This window comes from Panthera onca, chromosome F1 (genome assembly GCF_046562875.1).
Source record: "Panthera onca isolate mPanOnc1 chromosome F1, mPanOnc1 haplotype 2, whole genome shotgun sequence".
NCBI classification, from domain to species: Eukaryota; Metazoa; Chordata; class Mammalia; order Carnivora; family Felidae; genus Panthera; species Panthera onca.
In genome coordinates, this window is record NC_138355.1 from 24,989,950 (window position 1) to 25,005,767 (window position 15,818).

The window sequence follows — 15,818 nt, forward strand, 5'->3', positions numbered from 1 at the left end:
TACTGTTTCTTCACAGCATTTGTCACAGATCATTCTTAAATGCTTATGTGTATGACTATTTGGGTAATGTCTGGCTCTTCCTCTAGACCATAAGGTCCTTGAGAGAACATGTCTATTTTGTTTGCTCTTATTTCCAGGGTACAAGGCCTGGCTTACAGTAGGCACACAATAAGACTTTGTAGAATGAAAAAATATAGTGGAAAGTCTGATATACATGGCGCCTTTCTCTTGGTTATGAAAAGGACTTTTATTGTCATTGTAACTTAACACTTGGTTAATTCACCCAACAGGATAAGTTAACCTGAAAAAATGTTCTTCATTTCCTAAACAAGGTTTTCTGTCTATTTTTGTTTTAAGATATAGACATCTAAACTAGTGATTCTTGATCCTAGATGAATCCTCTTAAAATCACCTGGAGCTTTAAAATATTTCAGTGTCTGAGACCCCTCCCCAGAGATTTTGATTTCATTGGTGCAGGCATGGATGAGAATGTTATCTCTGGCATTCAACTGCACAAGGCCCCAAAAGTAAAATAAATGGAAGGGTTTTTGGGTGGCTCATTAGGTTAAGCAACTGACTCTTGATTTTGTTTTAGGTGGTGATCTCATGGTTTTGTGAGTTCAAGCCCCACATTGGGCTCTGCACTCTGACCGTGCACAGAGCCTGCTTGGGATTCTCTCTCCTCCTTTCTCTTGCCCCTCCCCCACTCACACTCTCTCTGTCTCTCTCAAAATAAATAAACTTCAAAAAGTAAAATAAATGGAAATCAAATAATATTACCTTTCAGCATTCATATAAGTAAATAAATATAACCTGGTGACCAAGACAAAGCTTATGTTAACCTACAGTTTATAAATTACAGCTTAAAAAAGATGAAGTTAAAAATATTTATATATAATTTGAAGGACCTCATGATCTGCATTAGGTGTACTAAGATCATGATGTGTATTTCATATTATTTTTTTTCTTCCCAGGATCTGATTGCTATATATAGCTCCAAGAATCCCTGAATTATACAGCTGTTATTATTAGTTTATTCAGATATATAAGTAGGCACTAAATTTCCAGGACTTTCCTGCTTCATTCAGATGAGCCACACTTCTCAAAAAAAAAAAAAAATCAGATGTCATGTTCTTACTTTTAAGTTATTGTGTCTACAGTTGCTGGAAAGCCTATCAGCTTTCTCATCATATATGGAGGGAAATGACCCTAATGCTTCCGTTGAATTGGGTCAAAGCCACCAACCAAAGATGTCAAGAAATACACTTTGAAAGTTAGATTTATTTATTTAGTTCACTGCAGCAAGGAGAACCACTTGGAAGAAATCATGGGGTGTGTCAGCAGGGAGGGGTAGAGAGGGGCTTCCCATAAGGTTTGGGCTTGTGTTGAGTGGTTCTGAGGAGGGATGAGGGTTTAGGGGACACGTTCTGGATTGGCTAATCTGGAAGCAGAGGTGCTTCAAAATTTGGTATTTCAGAAATCCTTTCCCTTTCTCACCTGAATATCCCGGAGATCAAAATCTTTCTTTCTTTTTTCTTTCTTTTTTTTTTTTTTCAGCATTTAGGAGTCCACATCTGATAATTCCACTATGTGGAGGTCCAATTGGTTTGTTTTTTGCATCTAGTTTTATTCAGGTCATGAAGTTCCTTCATGTGCCTGGTTATTTTAAATTATGCCAGACTTTGCATCTGCAAAGTTCTTGAAGTAATAAGAGTCCCGGGAAGATGTGATTTTCCTCCAGGATGGGTTTACATTTGCTTCTGGCTGGTTCCTTCATATTATTCCAGTTTTGGGCATTGAAATAACTTGAAGCTGAACTTCAGTTTCTGTGAGGGCCACTTACTTCTGGTTCACCCTGACCCTAGGGTGCAACTTTCTCATCCTGAAAATGAAGAAAGAAGTTCATGGAACACACATGGTAGATCCTGGAACACATTCTCTGTTTCCCTAGCCCTGTGAGGCTGTGAAAGGTACCATTCAACCTCAGCTCCTCTCCAGGAATGACAAACATCTTAAGGGGAAAAATGACCCCAATCTCCAGCTCCGTTCTCAGGCCTGCCCTTTACTGGTTTCTGGCTCAGTATGTCTTCACTATTTTATTAACTGAGATTCCATCAAACAACTTTTACTAAAAAGATTCTGTCTGGATTTTCTTTCTTTCTGTCTTTTTTTTTTAATGTCTATTTATTTTTTGAGAGACAGGGAGAGACAGAGCACGAGTAGGGAAGGGGCAGAGAGAGACAAAGACACAGAATCTGAAGCAGGCTCCGGGCTCTGAGCTGTCAGCACAAAGCCCGATGCAGGGCTCCAACTCACAAAATGTGAGATCATGACCTAAGCCAAAGTCGGAAGCTTGACCAACTGAGCCACCCAGGAGCACCCAGATTTTCTAATTATCTTCAGTGGAGGGCTTGGTCTGCCACTTCTAGAAGCCTGAGTCCATAGCATATATTTTTTTTAATTAATTTTATTATCCTTAAAGTTATTTCATAAAATTAGCAAACTACCTCTGACATATTTACAAACTCATTCTTAGCAAGAATAAGTTGTTATCCAGTGCTTCACTCTCCCCAAATGGTTGGTAACCAAATTAATTGGACTTTCTAGAAGAGTAGTATGCATTTATTTAAAGGCAGAGCCAGTCTTACAAAATTTAACTTTTAGAGACTTGTTACATCCTAAGGCTTCATAATTAAGTTAGCCAGCTCTATGTTTCTCCTACTGGGTCCTCTTTAATTAATTTAGAATGCAGTAATTAATTATTGATTAGTAATGAAACATTAAGGCACTCATTAGGGAAAGTACCTGTAATAAACCTTGTACAAGTTGAAGTAACCAATTTATGCATTTAACTGTTGCTTTTGCAAAACTTGCCACCAAAGAAGGTAGGATGCTAATGGTAATTTTAGAGACATTACTTCATTACAAATGGATTGCAGACCATAATTGGCTTCCTTTTCCCAAACCATGTGTATCATGCACATCTGTCAAAAGAACGGTTGTTTGCAGTCAATGCAATTTTGCCATTACAAAATCCTCAAAGGGGCACAACAACAGAATCCTTTCCAAACTTACAGCTGAAACATAATATTTTTCTTTACCCTCTTTCCTGGTGAAGTTAATTTAAATTTAAAACAAGCTAAAGAAAGTTTATAGTTTGAAGGAAAATGCCCAGCTGGAGACACAGGGCCAATGTAGCAGCAATGGAATCTTTCCGATCTGAAACCATGTCATGGTATGATTTAATGGTGACAACATAGAAGTTCCCAGAAAAAATATAATTTCCATTTCCCTTGCTGCAAGTGTTCTTCCAGTTTGAATTGTTAATATCCCTGAACTTAGACTAACATCAGGCAGAGTCCTGAAAATAAATGATTTTCCAGTTATTTTCCCCCAGATGTGGCAGGCAAGAGTGGGGCTGGATAGAAATGGGCACAATCTGTATTAAGTGAATCTTGGGAAAATTGCTAGAAGTACTAGAGATTGTAAGGTGTACATTTAAGAGTATTAGAGAAATATGGGATCAATGGGAATGTTAACGAACATCTTAATGACTGGGCAAACTTGGGCCAGAAGCTTATTCTGAATACTATCAACTATGGAAATGTATCAGATCAGTGGGTGGAAAACAGGAAAGGAACTGATATTGGCATTTGATAATATGCCTCTCAGGGTTAGCCACAACCCCAAACCCCTCAAAATACAAGTATCTTTAGTCACTTTAAACTCCAGAGAAAGAAAATGAATTATCTGATAGATATCACATCTGGCCTCCAGCACAGAGGTGACATGAATTGCTGGTTGTCACCTGCCTGGTCTGTCTATGCTGTTTCTGGGTGAAGAGTCCATTGTTCTCTCTCTCCTATAGGCAAGCACACCAAGCAAACACAAGCAATTCTTTAAAGGTTTTATAAGAAGTCTGGTGTTGGGACTACGGTATATCATTGCCTTATAGTGCCCATGAGCAGAGATAACTAAGAGCTTTATAGCATGTTAGAATTTTCCTTAGAAGTTGTGAAGTGAATCAATTTCAGTCAAGATGACTCAGCCTTGTTAAAAGTGCTGAGGAAAATGATCATGATTTGACACGTAAGTGTTTGGTGAGAAGTTCTACTCAGTCTTATGCAAGGGCTCTGGTATTCAGTATGTATTGCTGTTCCCAAAGGAAGATATTTAATTTTGAATCACGGACCTACTTGAAGATATATTCTTTAGAAATGTGTTGATGCCAGCCTGCTACAAGTTCATGATCTTCCACGGTCACAAAAATCCATCCAGATGACTGATTTAATACTATCTCAGGTGGTTAGATGATATTAACACACTTTCATTGGGCTGATCTTATAATACGGATGGTTTAATTTCCTATTTCTGTTATGTAACAAATCCCCACAAACTTAGTGTCTTACAATAATATAAATTTGTTATCTTACAGTTTTGGAGGTCAGAGATCTGAGAAGGGTCTTAGGGGGCTAAAATCGAGGCATCAGCAAGGTTGCATTCCTTCTCAAAGCCTAGGGAAGGATCTTTCCTGCCTTTTCCAGTTTGTAGAGGCTGACTATATACCTTGGTTCATGGCTGCATCACCACCTCTGCTCAGGTTGGCGCATCTTCTGATCTTCCCACCTGCCTCTTATGAGGACCTTTGTGATTTTATATTGGGCCCATTGTCAAAGATATATGCAGTCAGACATTAGTTGAAGCAGTGAAAACAGATCTTATTCCATGACTACTGATGGTAGGAGAAAGAGCTGAGTGAGCTCCATTCCAATCTGTGCAGAGGTGATGGGGGTTTTAAAGGGAGAATGAAGGAGGAAAGAGAGGGAATGGTGACAGCACAGTCGGAGAAAGGAGAATTATAAGCAGCAGGAAGTGGGGGTGGTCCATATGAATCCATCTGGGTTTGTTAACTGGCACTCAGCAAAGTTAGGCTCCTCCCCTCTCACAGAGATCCGGGGTAGGGGGCCCCACCTTCAGGAGTTGGCTGGAACAAACCATAAATTCTTTGGGCAGGCTTGAGTTTTCTCAGGGAGGCACTTTAAATGGGGACTAGAATCATCCTAGGAATGTGCCCTCAAGCTGTTAGAAACTATGCTAGCATTTGTTCAAGTTTCGTTTTTTTTTAAGTTTTATTTTTGAGAGAGAGACAGAGAGAGCAGTGGGGGAGGGGCAGAGAGAGAGAGGGAGAGAGAGAGAATCCCAAGCAGGCTCCGCACTGTCAGCATGGAGCCCATGTGGGGCTCAAACCCACACACTGTGAGACCATGACCTGAGCCGAAACCAAGAGTCGGACTCTTAACTGACTGAGCCACCCAGGCGCCCGTGTTCAAGTTTTTATAGGTCATGGTTAAGGTCTATAAGAAGAGGGCGCAGAGAAGCCTAGCTAGAGTTTGAACAAGGAGAAAATCCTTGTAACCACCTGGATAATCTTTCTATCCCAAGATTCTTCTTTTTTTTTTTTTTTTAATTTTAATTTATTTTTGAGAGACAGAGAGAGATAGAGCACAAACAGGAGAGGGGAAGAGAGAGAGGGAGACACAGAATCCAAAACAGGCTCCAGGTTCTGAGCCGTCAGCACAATGCCTGACCTGGGGCTTGAACCCATCCACCGCAAATCATGACCTGAGCCGAAGTCAGACACCCAACTGACTGAGCCCCCTAGGCACCCCTCTCTATCTCGATTCTTAACTTAATCAAATCTGCAAAAAGTCCTTTTGCCATATAAGATAACATATTCACAGGTTCTGGAAATTAGGATTTGTAACATCTTTGGGGGCCCATTATTGTGCCCACCACAGATCACAATGATAGAACTCTATCTCCAGCAAAGTATGTTTCTCTAGTCAGTTTTAAGTGTTGATGGACTTCTACATCTATGGTTGGTCAACCAAACTTCATCACATTCTTTTGAGACAGAAGGACAAATATCTTGAACCCATTTGCTACATAAGGGCACTTAAGCCATGAGACATTAAAAACTTCACCCAAAGGTCTGAAATGATAGTGGCTGCACTAAAACCTATTTTTGATTTCTTAGTTACAAGTTTTTTTATACTAAATGGCACTGACTTTAAAAGCATTGCACACACACACAAAATAAATAAATTAAATAAAGCATTGCACACATGCATAAACATGAAAAGGTGAAAACAGGGGTGCCTGGGTGGCTCAGTCAGTTGAGTGCCCAACTCTTGATTTCAGCTTGAGTCATGATCTCACAGTTCGTGGGTTCAAGCCCCACATTGGGCTCTGCGCTGGCAGTACAGAGCCTTCTTGGGATTCTCTCTCCCTCTCTCTACCCCTCTTCTGTTCATGCTCTCTCTCTCTCTGAAAATAAATAAATAAAACTTTAAAAACATTTTAAAAAGGTGAAAACAAAACATATTTATAATCTGCTTAAGTGCTTTGAAAAGGATGTTCAATTTTTATGAAAAGTTCATATTCTCATATTTTGATTGCTTTTTGTTTCTTTTAATAAAAAGTACTGTTTTAATTTCTTCAGGATTCTAGGTCGATGGATACATGGAACTTTTCTCAACTTTTGGAGGCTTCTTTATGCTTTGCTGAATTAATCATGGAGGATAATTACACTCACCAAAGTTAATTTTTTATGACCACCTCTGTGATAACAATGATCCTATCTGGTTTCCAAATTTATTTATTCACATAATTTAAAAACAGTGAGTACTGGCTCAGTTAAGTGTCTGACTCTTGATTTTGGCTCAGGGTATATCTCAGGGTTCATGAGATTGAGCTCCATGTTGTGTCTGCACTGACCTCATGGAGCCTGGTTGGGATTCTCTCTCTTTTTCTGTTCCTCCCCGACTCGTTTGTATGTGCGCACATGCACTCTCTCTCTCTGTCTCTCAGAATAAATAAGTAACATTTTAAAAAAGTGAGTATGAACTATAAAAGCTCTACTTCCTTAAGAAGTTTTCAGATAGGGACTGTTTTCTTTACCACAGTATCTCCAGCCCCTAGCAGTGGCTTGGACTTTGGCAATCAGTAATTGAGGCAGTTAGGTAAACAAATTCAATGTAGCTAGGACAGATTAAGCACAAGGAGAGCGCCTATGGATATGGTAGTACCTAACTCAATCAGGGAGGACAGGGGTCAATGAAGGCCATTAGGTGAAGGGATCCCCTAAGACATGTGTGAAAGTAGAATAACAAGAGAAAGAATAACAACCGTGGACCAAAGAGGGATGGAGAAAGGGCATTACAAGGGAAACCATGATGCAGATGAAACTGTAGATACTCCTATGACTTTGGTTATGACATAAAATGATGTTGAAGTTTTTCTCTATTCAAATTTAAGAAGTGCAGGTTATTTCCTCAGGTATGACAGTGTGTAAAAATAATTTGATTATTTGATGCTTGCTAAGCCACAGACACTTATGTTACCATTTTATAATGTCATATGAATCTACTAGTAATTGACAAAGAAAAGTATGAGGTGTGTGTGTGATATTAAAACATTTAGAGATGAATCCTCATAATTCTTAAGTTGAAGTACTTTTTTGCCTTGGAAATAAAAAGGAGATTGATTAATCTGCATCACTGAGGTGCAGAGAATAATTGAAACTAGAGGAAGCTTGAACTTTTGTAAACATTTAGGTAGAGAGTAAAATGACTTTGATTAAGCGTCCCTATAAAATGCCTTCTAAATATTTCACACCCAATTCTCTCAGCATCTCAGGCAAGTTAAAAAGTTTAAATCCTGGGGTGCGTGTGTGGCTCAGTTAGTTAAGCAACTGACTGTGGCTCAGGTCATGATCTTGAGGTTAGTAGGTTCAAGCCCCACGTCGGGCTCTGCACTGACAGCTCAGAGCCTGGAGCCTGCTTTGGATTCTGTGCCTCCCTCTCTCTCTGCCCCTCCCCCATTCACACTCTGTCTCTTTCCTTCAAAAATAAATAAACATTAAAAAAATGTAAATCAGAAGCTACAAAGAACTATGGAACTTAGAAATCCTCTGCTTTTCAATTTTTTTTCCTCTGATAAATAGTGCTTAACACATTAGACTGACATTTTTACAATAAAAATATTTTTTTTTCATGATGTGGAGAGAAATAGGAAATTAAATAATATTTTAATGTGCTCAGTTAAGTGTCAATCCCAATGACCCTTCTCTTTATTGTTTTTAACACTTGTCTTTCTTGTGTGTATTTTACATGTATTTTTCATCAATAATCTCTCAATGATTTGACACACTTGAAACACTTTCTTCCTTTCTCAGTAAATGACACTGTAGTCTCAGCTGCTCAGACCATCTTGACCTCTCTCTTTCAGTCCCACCCCACATCCAAACCAGCAGAGCTTTTGCTTGTGTTTATTTTCTGTCTCCTCTCCTTGAATGTAAGCTCTGAGGCATTAGGGGTAGTGTCAGTCCTGTTCATAAACAAATCGTCAGTGTCTAGACAGAGCAGATATTAAATGCATATTTATTGGGTGAATTAATAAAAACATTAATAACATTTTTGGCAAAGATATATATTCTCTTGGGTAAGATTTTTTGAAAGGTACAGAAGAGTGTAAAGAATAAAATAGGAGCCCTTGTAATTTTGTATCCAGAGATAATCAGTATTAATATTCAAACATATTCCCTCCAAGAATCTAAGAGTAAATATTTTCAGTCACTTTACAATAGATGCCTAAAAGATGAACTAAAACACCAGAGAAAAGTGAGGAACCTGGGTGGCGTAGTCACTTGAGTGTCTGACTCTTGATTTTAGCTCAGGTCATATCCCAGGGTCATGGGATCAAGCCCCACCTTGGCTCTGCACTGAGTGTGGAACCTGCTTAAGATTCTCTCTCTCTCTCTCTCTCTCCCTCTCTCTCTCTCTCTCTCTCTCTTTGCCCCTCACCCTTGCTTGCACTCTCTCTCTCTCTCTCGCTAATAAAATAAAATAAAATACTCCCTTCTTTAAAAAAAAATCAGAAGAAAGTATTAGGTCTTGGCAATGATTTTTTTAATCTGACACTAAAAGCTAAAGCAACAGAAGTAAAAATAAGTCTGGGAGTACAACAAACTAAAAAGCTTCTGGACAGCAAAGAAAATCATCAACAAAATGAAAAGGCAACCTACTGAATGAGAGAAAATATCTGTGAATCATATATCTGATAAGGGGCTAATATCCAAAACATATAAAGAATTCATACAATTCAAAAGGAAAGCCCCCCAAAATTCTAGTTAAAAAATTCGCAGATCTGAATACATTTTTCCAAAGAAGACATACAGAAGGCCAATAGATACATTAAAAGATCCTCTACATCATTAATCATCAGGGAAATGCAAATCAAAACCATATAGAGATATCAATTCAAACCTGTGAGAATGGCTATTATCAAAAAGACTAGAAATAACAAGTATTGGTGAGGGTGTGGAGAAAAGGGAACACTTGTGCACTGTTGGTGGGAATGTAATGGTGTAGACACTGTGGGAAACACTATGGCGGTTCTTCAAAAAATTAAAACTAGAACTACGATATGATCCAACAATTCCACTTCTGGGTATTTATCCAAAGAAAATGAAAACATTAACTCAAAAAGATATATGCGCCCCTATGTTCATTGCAGCATTATTTATAATAGCTTAGGCATGGAAACTACCTAAGTGTCCATTAATGGATGAATGGATAAAGAAATACATACACAATGGAGTATTATTCAGCCATTAAAAAAGAATTAAAATCTTTGGATTTTGCTTGGAATTCTGTCTCTCTCTTCCTCCCCTCTTCTCCTTTCTCTCTCTCAAAAATAAATATACATTTAAAAATGTATTCAATAATCATACTGTTATTGGCTGTGTTGGTATTGCTGTAGATGCAGTTGCATGTAATTGTGGGGTAAATTTAATGGGTTATTTGTGCTAGTGTTGCTTAGAATAAGAATTTTGTTCATAAGTGAAAGAAGATATACATTGAGATTGATGAGGTTAAATAAACATCATATAGTTCTAATTTGAACTGAAATTAGAAGTATGAATTCATCATGTATTTTATCTTAAAAAGAAGTGTTATCTGGTTTTGTTCACTGAAAGGTCCTGAAACAAAGGCAAACCCAATAATATCTAATACACATAGTGACACAAGTGTTCTCAGTACCCTGTCTCTTTAAAAGTTACTGGACTTCTTGGGGGGAAGAAAAAAAATGGCTGGTTCTAAATCCTGGGCAGAAAATGTACAAAATGAGACTGTCCTATTCTTACTGTGAAAAGCAAGGTAGCACTACTAACAAATACTACTAGGGCCGTATCAAAAAAAAAGCATGAGCTAACCTATAGATGGTGCAGTCAATAATAGCTGCAATGTATTCAAGCACATGAAATATGTTGGCACCGCAGGCTAATAATGACGCCAAAAGACAAAACAAAACAAAACTCTTTAAAATTTTTTTTGAATATTTATTTTTGAAAAAGAGAGAGAGAGAGAGAGTGCGTGTGCGGGCATGCACGAGTTGGGGAGGGGCAGAGAGAGAGGGAAACAGAATCCGAAGCAGACTCCGGGCTCTGAGCTGTTGGCACAAAGCCTGATGTGGGGCTTGATCTCATGAACTGTGAGATCATGACGTGAGCAGAAATCAAGAGTCAGACTGAGCTACCCAGGCACCCCAAAACAAAACTCATAATGGTCACCTTTGGAAGTTGTTAGTGACACAACCCTTTATTTTGAAGGAGGCAAATAAAGGGAAAGAAGCATTTTTCTTGCTTTCCCTGTATGAAACATTCCTCAAAGTAACTTAAGAGCTAATGAAGGGAAACTTCTCTTTATTCAAGTACTCCTGCTATGATCATGAAAGGAATGATACGATTAGCAGACCACCATTTTGCAACCCCAACTGAATCAGTGGGTCTGAGCGATGGTTGGTAGTAGCTAGCATCATAATAAGAGACATCCAAACATTAACATATGCACCACTATCTATGACGTATCCTTGCAAAAAATTGAAGCCAGAGTTATGTAAAGTTATTTACCTAATTTCTGATGAATAGGAAATACAGAGGACAGAGAGACATGTTAAAGGCTGTTACAGGGATAAAGTCAGCAAAATATCGACTATGGGAAAATCTACAGAAAAACAACCTTTATTCTTCAAATAAAGAATTAAAAGAGATTGATGGAGTAACAACCGGTAAATTAGGATTCACTAAGAAATTATGTCCACTGATTGCAAGGTATAGATTTTATCTGGATCCTATTTAAAACATTAGTGACATAATCAGGGAAATTTGAACACTGACTGGATATCTGCCAGTATTGAGGAATTAGGGTTAGTATTTTTAGGTACAATAATGATATTATGGTTTAGTTTTTTAAGAGTCCTTAGATAAATCCTGAAATATTTACCAATGAAATAACATGATGCTTGAAATTTGCCTTAAAACCAGTTGGAGGTGATGGAAGAAATGAGCTCATATATTGATGAAGCAAGATGGATAATTAATGAAACTTGGTGATTTTCTTCTATTGAACAGTACTTTATTTTTGTATATGCTTGACATGCTCTTTAAAAATGTATAAAAACAAATACTGATGCCTTGGTCCCACTCCAGATTCCAATTTCAGCGATCTGGGTGGCAGTATATCAGTGACAAAATAGAATCTTCAGTCTAAACAGGAAACCAGGAACTGGTATTGAAAGGTGTGATATAACAGGAGGCATCTGGGGGGAGATCAGAGGAGTTGGTTTCTAGACCTGGTTTTATCACTAGCCAGTTGGGCAAAACTAGACCAGTCATTTCTATGGGCCAAGGTTTCTACATCTGTAAAAGGAGAGCTTAGGTTTTTTAATTTCTGGCATTCCTTCCAGCTTTTGTGGAGTGAGGTCGAGTATATTGATAGGCCCAGTCTCATACCATTATTGCATTTTCTTAATGGTTTTTCTTTCCAACCATATAATCCCTTTGGCTGTTGGAACAAATGTACTTGCTTCACATTGGAACCTAACTGAACTCCCTATGCTCTTAAGATCGTTCACACTGAGCTGCTCACCGCACCATGGGGCTCAGCGGGCACGTCTGACTGGCTCCCCAGGGCCTCCTCTTCTTCCACTGCATGTACATTTCACGAGTCCTATTATAGTTCAGGAAAGGAGGCAAGAAATTTAACAAACAGTAATAAACTGTGGTTTTTGTCCTTGAGAATTTGTGATTCTTTTTTTTTTTTAATTTTTTTTTAATGTTTATTTATTTTTGAGAGAGATAGAGACAGAATGCAAGTGGGCTGGGGCAGAGAGAGAGGGAGGCACAGAATCTGAAGCAGGCTCCAGGGCTCCGAGCTGTCAGCACAGAGCCTGACGTGTGGCTCGAACTCACGAGCTGTGAGATCATGACCTGAGCCGAAACTGGACGCTCAACCGACTGAGCCACCCAGGCACCCTGAGAATTTGTGATTCTTAAGGGAGAGTTATACAAGCATAAATGCTTGTAAGTTGAATGTGTAAAATGTATAAAGCACAGACATTTGGGTCAGTGGGAAGGCATCTGAGGTTTGTCAATAGGGAAATGACAAAACCATCCCTGTATGTTTGAAACATCTTTGTGATAGTGGTATAAAGTGATACTAGCTTGGGGCGCCTGTGTGGCTCAGCCAGTTAAGTATCTGACTCTTGATTTCAGCTCAGGTCATGACCCCAGAGTTGTGAGATTGAGCCCCGCATCAGGCTCTGTGCTGGAGACTGCTTGGGATTCTCTCTCTCTCCTCCCCTCTCTGCCCCTTACCTGCTTCCACTGTTTCTCTCTCTCCCTAAAATAAATAAAGAAACATTAAAAAAAAATGATACAAGTTTAGAGAGGCAGCCTGGCATGGTGGGGAAGAAAAGGGATCTCTGAAGGCTGAACAATTTTTGCACTTGGGGACCAGCTCAGCTGCTCATGAGCTGGTGAAGGGGCAGGTTATCCAGCCTCTCTCTGCCTCACATCTCTCGTCTGTAAAGTGGAGATGATTATAGTACCATTTTCACAGGGCCGTTTTCAGGATTAAATGAGCTAATAAATGTAAAGCTCTCATAGTGCCTATTTCAGAGTCAACACCGTGTAACGCTGGATACTAAGGTAAGCACTATATTTTATATAAAATATAATAATTTACTCTGATTATTCACTTACTTTATGGCATAAAAATACTTGAACTTTGGGGGTGCCTGGGTGGCTCAGTCGGTTAAGTGTCTGACTTCAGCTCAGGTCACGATCTCACAGTCCATGGGTTCGAGCCCCGCGTCAGGCTCTGTGCTGACAGCTCAGAGCCTGGAGCCTGATTTGGATTCTATGTCTTCCTCTCTCTCTGTCCTTCCCCCACTCGTGCTCTGTCTCTCTCTCTCTCTCACTCAAAATTGAATAAACATTAAAAATTTTTTTAAAAAAGACTTGAACTTTAGTGCCAGTCTTGATGAGACTCACATTCCTGGAGATGATAGTCTTGATGTCATAATTCTGCTACATAGGACACAAAATTATAGAGGGGGACTAAACTATACCTTCCTCACTTATGAAGAAATATAAAATAAGGAGAAAGTGCAGAGCAAATAATTCTGAGGGGAAAAGTGAACCAAATGTAGGCAATTATAAAAATGTGCCTGGAGGGAATTCACATTAGTTTGAAAATTATGGTGAGTAATTTAATTTGACATATTTTAATCAAATGTCCTGAATTAGAAGTCACAGCTAAATATACTCATGAGGAAATCTTGTCAGCTGCAAACACACAGAAATATATTATAATAGAGACACGTGCATTTTTCTTTAAAAACGATGTCCTGAGGTTTTGAAACTTCTTTGTGCCGTGTATCACTTGAGAATATTAAAATCATTCTTTCCCTACACAAATGGAAATCTGTTTCACTAGAAGAACCATGGCTTCACTAGTTCATGTTTGGAAGGGTATTCTCTGGTGGCCAGATTTTGAAAACATGAACCACATCTTTAGGAGATTAAATCTTGCCCTAATTAAATAGTGGTCACCACATCCTCAGCTAATCATAACAAAAACACGTGCTGAAATATTTGACATGGAGAGGAGACATATTTCTGGGGGGCCCAGTGGACCTTTTGAGGTCACAGAGAAACCTTTTAGAGGAAAGCAAATATTCTCTGGTTCTTCTGGGATAATTGAAGCCTTTACTATATTAAATAAATTAGTGGCTGGATAGTGGTGAAAATAGATAGTGTCTTTGGTCTTACATTTACAGGTTGCTTTTCTTTTAGGGCAACATCTCAGAGACGTGTATAATTAATTTGTTAAAGGATGACGATAAAAAAACATGTAGCCACCTACTTGTGGAGGTGAAGTGAACATGAAGGAAAGGGCCATTCCCTCGGTCCATACTTGGTTGCTTTACTGACCCATTCTTTTTTCTTTGAATGTTTTTTTGCGGGGGGAGGGGGGAAGGAGAGATCATGAGTCAGGGAGGGGCAGAGAGAGAGGGGGACAAAGGATCCAAAGTGGGCTCTGTGCTGACAGCAGAGAGCCTGATGCCAGGCTTGAAGTCAGGAACTGTGAGAGCACAACCTAAGCCTAAATGGGACGTTCAACCGACTGAGCCACCCAGGTGCCCCTTACTGACCCATTCTTGAAAATGTATGATTCTTTTCCTCCTCCTCCTCCTCCTTCTCCTCCTCCTCCTCCTCCTCCTTCTTCTTCGTCGTCGTCGTCGTTGTCGTCGTCGTCGTTGTCGTCGTCGTCATCTTCTTCTTCGTTTTCTTTTATGAAGCATAGGGAATATAAAGTCAGGATTTTATTGACGATTTGGGATGGGGACTTTGATCACCAAGGCTTTTCTTTTTCATATATGGTTTCTTAGTTTAAGGATTTGAATTTCAGACTTGTTTTATGAAAATTCAGGCTCCCGCCTTCTACTCCCTCCCTAATCTCTAGAGTCATTGAGCAGATTTTAGCACACCGAGGAACATCCTGTACTTTATTACTGAGGAGGAAGATAATTTAAAAAATACACATGAAATTGTATGCTGTGATGTCTTTTGCCAAACAGCAGGGCACCTACAGGAGCCCACAGAATGTGGTGTAATTAAGGGGTGCTAGGGAAGTGCCTGGCTCCTGGAGGAATTCATTCCTTTAACAGAATTCCCTGTTAAAATGCATATACTGCACAAGGAGTGAGCAGAGTTATTAACTGTATTTAGGATAAGTGTGCAACCAAGTAATTATGAACATAGGACCGTAGGAAGGGATGTGGAGAGGGCAGGTGCAGGATTCAAAGGAGGAGGCGTTAAAAATTTAAGTGGGATGTCATAGTTCAGTCAAGAGCCCGACTGATTTTCTATGTGTCTTCTTCTCTACTTCTTGCCTGCTTCCTTTTCTCCTTCTCCATGTGGATGGCAACTTATTGTTCAGATCCATCACACATATTTTACCCACCTGAGCTTTTCAATGTGATCAGTGTTGCATTGTTGTTGGTCATTCATCGAGTGTCCACATCCTTGGAAGGCTGTGATTGTACAGTCTGTGTTAAAGAGGACTGAGTGTGTGAGCTGCCTTCCGGGGATTAATCCGTTCCTCTCATTTCTTCTTAAGCCATGTGGGCTCCCTGACCCAGACCTGGGAAACAGATTACCATTGCACATAGATGCTCAATAATGAGGATGATAATAATAATAATAATAACTAACTGATAGCTGATGAGGACTTTGTGTCGGGCATTCTGTGAAGTGATTTAGATATACTAATGTTTAAATCTCACTATTGGTTTTATAACCTTAGGAACTACGATTATTCTTATTTTACACATCAGGGAATTGAGTCACTTGCCCTGCACCACACTGGAGGTAAGCAAGGCTATGTGGGTCCTTTGAATTCCTTTGAATT